The sequence below is a fragment of the Diuraphis noxia genome, unplaced genomic scaffold (assembly GCF_037042655.1).
Source record: "Diuraphis noxia isolate RWA-SAM2 unplaced genomic scaffold, SU_Dnox_SAM2 contig0001, whole genome shotgun sequence".
In the NCBI taxonomy this organism is placed as follows: domain Eukaryota; kingdom Metazoa; phylum Arthropoda; class Insecta; order Hemiptera; family Aphididae; genus Diuraphis; species Diuraphis noxia.
Window position 1 is genome coordinate 58,962,179 of NW_028301711.1, and position 9,000 is coordinate 58,971,178.

The 9,000-nt window shown below is 27.3% G+C and overlaps 1 pseudogene; it reads left to right on the top strand.

Annotated features, from left to right (window-relative positions):
- Positions 1-612: 612 nt before the first annotated feature.
- LOC149061023 (uncharacterized) lies at positions 613-8,759 on the top strand (annotated as a pseudogene).
- Positions 8,760-9,000: the final 241 nt, after the last annotated feature.

The following is a 9,000-nucleotide window of genomic DNA, read 5'->3' on the forward strand; positions in this document are numbered from 1 at the left end:
TATATAATTTAAATCAACATAACCATGATTATTATTATTATCTAAATATATTTTATTTATTTTCACAAGATAAACTACTATGGCATTTTGAATTACATAATTTTTTAACTACTCGACAAGCACATCGATTATTTTGGCATTTTGTTTTACAATGACACCTTTCATATCCCTGAGTCCCAGCAATACTGTTATGCCCGGCAGCCTCTCGGAGAGTAATTTCCTTGTTTTTTGCTGAATTTGTAGTGTCCTTCAAATCGAGAAAGTTTTCGTCACATGGTACGATTTCTGTTCTCGTGTATCTGTGCTTTAAGAAACTATTTTCTGTACCTAATATTATATAAATAAAAAATTAATTTTTTCTTATAATTTTCTCATTTTTAAATTTAACCACTTACATAATTTGTACAAGCCATCTTGAACATCGGTGACAACAGCTAATAAGTTAACTAACCGATAACCACCTTGGAAAATAACGATAAATGACAATAATATAACATTGACTAAACTTACCAGTCAATTACGGAAATATACACCAATTGCCTACAATGACTGGTATGCACCGGCATTACTGGCATTGCCTAGGCATTACCGTTATTGCCGGAATTACCGACAATGACGGTAACATATATAATATGAGTGCACCGTGCATATAATAAATATTATATAATATAATTTATATATTATCTATAAAATATGTTTGTTTTTATTATTTATATATATAAATACATTTAAATAATAATAGTAAAATTGTATAATAGTATGCATATGCTTTAATGTATAGTAGATACTCATAACTATTAATGTGTAAAATGTATTTTAATGATTAAATTCCAATGCAATATATCAGATTAAAAAATCCATGGGCATAGATAGGAAATATTTTCGAAGGGGGTTTTGGTCAGATATACATTAAATTTAATCCACAATTTTTTTTTTTTTTAATTTTTTTATCTTAATTTCGGGAGTGTTTGAACACCCAAAACACCCCCCTTACCTACGCCCATAAAACAAATCATATAACCACATTCATTTTTGTAAAAAAGCAAGCTATACCTATGCCATATTTAAAAAATACGTATTATAATAATATTCAAAGGCAATCTTTTCAAAATATTTATAATCCCAAATAAAACAATATTTCAAAAAGTTATTGTTGCAATATGGAATTTTCTGCCATAAATCGTTGTCACGACGTTGTGACAATATATTTAACAATTTAATTACACAAAAAAAAACAAATTATAGCAATATTTACATGTTTTTAGAGAATGTTGTAAAAATATGTGTAACACATTTAATTGTTATGTGGGAAAATATTGAAAAAATTCGTCAAAATCATGAATATTTGCAAATTATTTTGTAGTTCAAAATGTATACATTTTTTTTTTATCAATAGAATTGAAAATATAATACGAGGTATTCCATAATAGTTTTGCTTACAATAGTTATAAAAAAAAAATCGAGCCTGAGTTACCTAAAAACATTTTACGAGCCTCTAAATTTAAAAATTCACGCATAAAATACCGATTTAGTATCAAACGGTTTTACATATAAAATAAATAAATTAACTTGTTAGAACGTAACCAATCAGGTCATTATTATTTAATTTAAAATTTATGTTTATTGTATTCAAACTTTGAGTTGTGATTGTTATGCTCGTTGATTATTTATTTCATTGTATTTATTATTATAATTGTTTAATTATTTTTATAATTGTAGCGTGTACCCATTTTGCTTAGGCATTTATATGATTATATCTATTATTCTTATTATGTAAATATTGTTTTTAAATATACATTTTGCGCAGTGCACCTAATTAGATGGGCTTTTAGTATTTATAATTAACAGATATCGTGTGAGACAACCCCTTTTTCGGCCACTAAAACGCTACGCGAGTCATTTCCGCTAACCGTGAAATAGTTAAGTAGGAGCGGCGCGTCATCGTTACACAGAACTATCCTAGACAAAATAATATGTACTAATTTTTGAATACAATATAATTATTGTAAGCAAACTTATAAACAACCTTGTATTTAATTTTCAATTTTTAGCTTTCAACCTTAGCTTATTTTTTTTTATCTTTTTTCAACTACCTATAAAATTCTTTGCAAATTGCATGTGGCTAACAATTTTTATTTTATTTTTTTAACTGCGATAAGTAGATACAACTTATAAGAAACATTGTATTAAATTTTAAAGATTTTCTAGACAGCTACATTTCTTTTATCGACATATCAGAACAAAATACTTAGAAAAATCTAAAATTTCAACTGTCTATAAATAACTCAAAAATAGTCAAATTATTTTGAACATTTAGTCGTTTAAGATAGTCTGAAATATAATATTTAATATGTATATAATAAAAAATATAAATATGCATTATAATATAATATAATAATATACATAATAAATAACTTAAATAAATAAATATATGAAAATATAAAAATAAAATATAAATACTGTGAGACACCACTAGTTAAACTTTAAAATTCTACTTACCTAATTTAAAAATTTTAAATACAATATATGTTCCAAATTTTTTTTCCACATAGATTTCTTGCTACTGGTTTAGCTTTTAGGCAAATTGCTTTAACCTTTAGAATTTCAAAAACAGCAATGTCTTCAATTGTTATTGAAATTTGTAAAGCAATTTGTAAAATATTGAAAGAAAAACATATTGCCCACTTCTACGATAGCTGATTTCGAAAAAATTGCACAAGGATTTGATGAAAATTGGAATTTTCCAAATTGCGTTGGGAGTATAGACGGCAAACATCATATTCGGATAAAATGTACAAAAAAATCCGGTAATTATGTTCTTCAATTATAAACAGTTTTTCTCTATTGTTTTGATGGCTGTTGCTGACGAAAATTATAAATTTATTATGATTGACGTCGGATCTTATGGATAAGACAGCGATGGAGGTATATTATCAAATTCAAATATTATAAAACGTCTTGAAAGTAAAACTTTGAAGCTACCTCATCCTAAAAAACTACCACATCCGAACTTAATTAGTCCATATACTTTCATTGCTGATGAAGCATTTCCTTTGCGAACATACATGATGCGACCATACCCATGAAGGTTACTAAATAATGAAAATAAAAGTTACTTTAATTATAGACTATCCAGAGCACGAATGACAATAGAATGTGCTTTCGGTACCTATAACAGCAGCACAATTTAGAATTTTGCAGAAGTCTATAGAGACAAAGGTAGACAATGCTGATCACATTGTAAAAGCAATATGTGTGCTGCACAATATGATTATAGATTTGGAAAAAAAAGGAGTAACAGCAAATAATATGGACTCATATCAGATTTTCAAGTTTTTCATTTACCAGGTACATTTTATGGATTTCTGTAAATTTGTTTTTAACATTATTCTTATTTTTCATAAATTTTGGAAGTAAGATCTGGAGGTTTCCGATCTTTTCGTGATGGTTAGAAAATCTGGCTGCTAGTTCGCTTAGCACATGGTCAAGAAATGGATGATAAACATTTATTTTATAATATATTTATTTAATTAACAACAAAAACATTATAAAATTCGACGTTCAAAAAAATTAAATTTTTATTAGAAACGCTAAACGTATATATATGTGTGTCGCGAGTAAACTAAAAAAAACGTAGAAGTGACTGCCGTAACAATGTAACATACACCCTATGTACAATTATAATTACAGATAATAAGGAATAATTTTATATCAATATCATAGAAATACTAAAAACCAAAATAACAATGAATACGTAAACATGGATAGGGTCAAAAACGTGCTGTGTTGACGTCGGTCACCGTGGCAAGATCGCGAACGTCAACAACTATGTGTTGACATCGGCGATCGGCAGTGAACGTTTAATAAATAAAAATATTTAAATATAAATGTCTAAACGAAAAACAATTTGAAATAATTAATTCTGATTGTATTTATATAATATAAATTATAAAAATTAATAAATTACCTGCTTTGGCTGGAAAATAGTATTTAGTTTACGTGCAAACTGAGATCTGACATCTGAGACAACTGCAATGCGTTACAGCTCCAGGATAAATGTCAAATGACCTGATCATGATGTAAATCGTTAATCGGTGATTACGTAATAATTTCAAACACAGTGATAAATTCTTATACTATTAATAAACTATTATTATAATAAAATAGCAGTATCGCTAGTACGGACGTATGCGTCTATACTCTATATCAGTGGTTCTCAACCGATGTGCCGCGGCCAGAGTTGATATAAAACATGATTTTTTTTAAAAACTGTTTTAATCGTTTAAAACATGTTTTTTTTAAATGATTTTTTTCAACTGTTTTAAACATGATTTCATCGCGTTTAAAATAAAATATGAAATTTGCATTCATTTGCTGGATGAATAACTGTCAAAATTATTACAATAATATTGAAGTCCAGCGCATATGGAGGTGGTAACTGGTTAGTCATTTTTGAATAATATTCAATGATCATATTATTGTTGTATACTTATAATTGATATTAATATTATATTATTACGCATAAATTATTATTTTATAAGCACTTAACGTGTTAACACCAAATAATATTTTCTTGACAAGCATCGAAATATGAATCACGTCGTGTTCGCATACGTACGTGTTGATTGTACATTGTACCAATTGTACCTAATATTGTATTACTGTTTAGTATCACATTTTTTTATTATTCGTGATACCAAATTTCTCGGAAAAAAATAATTCAAAATCGATAATCGTTGTAATACTGATAAATAAGAAATTGTTTAAAAATTATTGATTCAACCTTAGTAAAAATTTTGAACACCATATTTTTTCTAAAAATCGGATTTACAAAATAGCTATCTTGATTTTTTTAACTATAAAATTGCAAATTTTTTAATTTTTAATTTTACATACAAAATGTTTAAAAAAAAAATCGAAAAATATTTTAAATGTAGCGCAGACCACAATTTATATTTAAAAAAAAAAAAAGTAAAACATGTTAAATAGATCAAATGTTATTAATGTTATTGCAATTGTCAGTTCATCGTGAAACACCCTGTATAAGTAACAATTAGAAAATTGTATACTTTATTCATTTATTGGTATTTGTCCACTTAAAATATGTCAGTTACCAATAATATAACCTAACACGATGCGACATTCTGATGTCTACTTACATTGGATACCATTAGAATTAGTACAGCTATAATTTTTATTTTTATTTTTGTTGGAGGATAACTAATTATTTATTATTATGTTATTTATTCTTACCTATGTCATTTTATATTAATTAGAAGATTTGTTATGAAATGTTATTTCAAGTTATATTAATAAATAATAATACAATATATAAGACATAATTGTCAATTTTATTCATCTTTATTTTGTTTAAATTGTTTATTTATTTGATATTTCCAATTTAAATTATATAAATTATCATGAATTATCAATTATATTTTTCTGTTTTAAACAATTGTTTTTTTTATGATGTTTAGATCATTTGTTTTAAACGTTTTAAATAAAACCATGTTTGATTAATTTAGATATTTTAAACAAGTATTTAAAACAAAATTTTAAAACATCTCAACTCTCACAACTCTGGCCGCGGCACAGTAATGTGCCGCGAGATTGTCTAGGTGTGCCACGTGAAATGTTATTAAATATGAATTTTTTTTTTAAATACAGCAACAAAATAATATTTTAAGAACTAAATTATTTAAAGTAAACAAAGGAATATTATATCATAAAGTTAATAGATTTTTAATTATTAGTGAGAAACTTGAGCTTGTCGTTTCGTACACAAAAGTTTAATATGTGGTCGAATTGAAGACAAGCAGACACGCATTCCCTGATCATCGGAAAGAAGCCTCTCCCGTTTTTTTGTTTTTTATGTTTGTTAGTGTCGAAAAGCCTAACTTTCCGATGTTGTTGTGGATGTCAAGTGCGTGAGTGTGCCGTGAAAACTTGTGATGTATAATAGTGTGCCGTGAACCAAAAAAGGGTGAGAACCACTGCTCTATATATATATAATATATACGTCTATAGTCTATATCTTATCAAAATAAGGTGCGGGCGTCGGCCGCCGTCGGACACACAATTTTATATAAAGCTATTACAATATTGAATATAACATTAGATATATCTATCTAGATAATCATTATTTTTCGTAACAAACGCGTACTTGTAAAATTGTATTACAAAAATATTCATCTTCGCTCTTGATTATACTTGAGCAATATATTAATTGTTTTCTTATGTTTAACTTAAAAGTAATTTTTGTTGTTTGTAGTATCTACATGCAATTTTTTCTTGATAATTATTATTATATACTAACCGATTGGGATTTTGTAATGGGAGGGGGGAGGGTTGAACCCCCCCCCCCAACCCCCCTTACCTACGCCCCTGATTGATATGTATTGTATATCGAAGCCACTTCGTGAAATCGATCTTTTCATGAAAAGATGACCATTTCGTAAAATGGAAGCACGTTTTTTACACTTTGTGAAATTCAAAAATATTTCACGAAATGGTCACTTTTTCATGAAATGGTCTCTCAAATTTAACATCGTGTAATTTTTTTCACAAAGTAATCTTTATGTACTGAAATACAAAATCCAACAACTTATTCTACCTTTCTACCCTTATACATTTAACTTTAATAATTATGTATAGTAATAAAATTTATTTAAATTATATTAATTTATTAACCATATTGTGAACATTTTTTTATTAATTAGAGTAGGACTATACCTTTAAAACAAACACATCTTTTGGTTTGGCAAACACTTTTACACGAACAACTTAAAAATCCCTGACCTCCAGATACAATTTGGACAGTTTCACGCAAGGATAATTCTTTATGGTCATCATTATGATTATGACTTTTATCAAAACCAATAAATATCATCTACTGCACATTTCAGATAGTCTAGTAATTGCAGTATAATAGTTGTATAGAATAATTTAGATATTTTTTAAGTATTTAATGTATTATTTGACGAGGTTAATATGGATTAACATATTTTGTCAAGGATCCTTGATGATGATGTAGAAAAACTCACCGAGTTTATTAATGCAGCCACTGATACAGATTTTTTAGTTGAAGATATTAATTTTACTACTTCTTTGCCTACTACAACTGCTGGTGTCCTTAGTGATTCTTTAGAAACAAAAAAAGGTTTACATTTATATTTTTATTTTTACATTTAGATAATTTATTTATTTGACAATTTTGAAATATTTATTTTTATTTTAGACTGCAGTTGTGATAATTCAAAATTAATAACTATTATTGAAAAAAATTATAAATATTACAAATCTGCTCTTAAGGAAATGTCACTTCAAATGATTTTATTGACTAATTCAAATGCTCGACTCTGTAAAGGGTTTGAAAATATGGACAATAAATTACAGGCAATGATGAAATCAGATTCTAGAGTAAGGGCACTGGCTCTTCCTGACCTTCTGGCAACAAGAATTATTTAGAATTATTTTCAGCAAGTTCGTCTGAAATCCAACAACAGTCATTAATAATATAACATGATTTTTTTCAAATTAAAGTTTTTAAGTATTATTACATGCATTTTCATCATTAATATTTAGCCTAAATTCCATTGCACGCATCATCTCCTCGTAACCGACTACACTATAAGAGCATCTTAAGAGGACGCTACACCCGCACGTGTTGTCTCCGTCTTACAAGTGCGTAACATTGCTAAAACTGGTGAGGAAAAGAAAACGTATTATTTCGTGGTAGGATTTTTTTTAAACTTGGATTTTCCCAAAAATTTGAATCTTAGGTAGGTTTAAAATGGTTAAAAGTGGTAAAAAAGAGGGACATTTTTCGATTAAATATGAAATCTTGAGAACTACGTGCCATATAAGCTGAAGTTTGATAGGTATAATAGGTAGTGTGTAGGTAGGAAATACCCTCAAAGAACAGATTTTGAAACATTCAACCCCCGAGGGGGTTAAAAAGAATTAAGAGGGTAAAATAAAAAAGGTTTTACTACCGATATTTTTTAATTTTGGTATACACACTTTATAACACAAATGATGACGCGTCTTTCACCGCGTTTTTTAAAATCAAACACCAAAGGGGGTAAAAATGAAAACGATTTTTTTTATTTGGGCGTACACATTTTGTATAAAAACCATTTCCGTTGTCAATTATATATGTTTAGTTCAGATATGATTAGAAACAAAAATATGGTAATAAATTAGCCTTGGCTTGAAACCGAAATCCAAAATTGAGTATGCTAAACCTTTACAAGAGAAAATTTAGGTTTGTTGTACAATTTGTACAATTAGGATTAAATCCAGATTTGTACATTCCTAATTTGTACATTCCAGATTTTTACGTTCCAGGATTGTACATTCCAAGTTTTTAAATTTGGAGTACCTGATTTGTAAATTCCAGATTTGTGCAATCCAAATATCTTCTATCCATATTTGTATTGTCCATAATTGGTCCAGGTATTTAAATTCCAGATTTATATGCGCCCCCGTATTTTGTCAAAAATATTCACTAATAAACTTGCAATCAATTGTTCTTGGACAGGCAGGGCTTTTGATAAAGATCAGACTAAATTTAAAGTAAAAGACTTACAAGTAATTTCAATTGTTAAAGGTAAATTATAAATATAATTTATTTGAAATAATTCAATACAATTAAAACTATTTCTATTCACTAATCACTATTAGGTGTGATTAAAAATAAATATCAATTCTCTGACTCTGTATTTGCAATGGAGGTTCAAAGCTGGTTTAGGACATAAAAAACTCGCTATTACAGGGAAAAGTATAAATACCTACCTATGCGTAATATTTAAATTTACAATTACCCAAACCAATTAAATTAATTTCAATATGTTTTTTTCACGACTATTCAGAAAAATAAATTCTATTAATGTTTTTTTTCATTAAAAAGGTATTAAATAAAAATGCAATGTATTAAATATGATATACATCATATATGAAGTTGAGGATAACTTGAATGGACTAACCTACTCAATAATT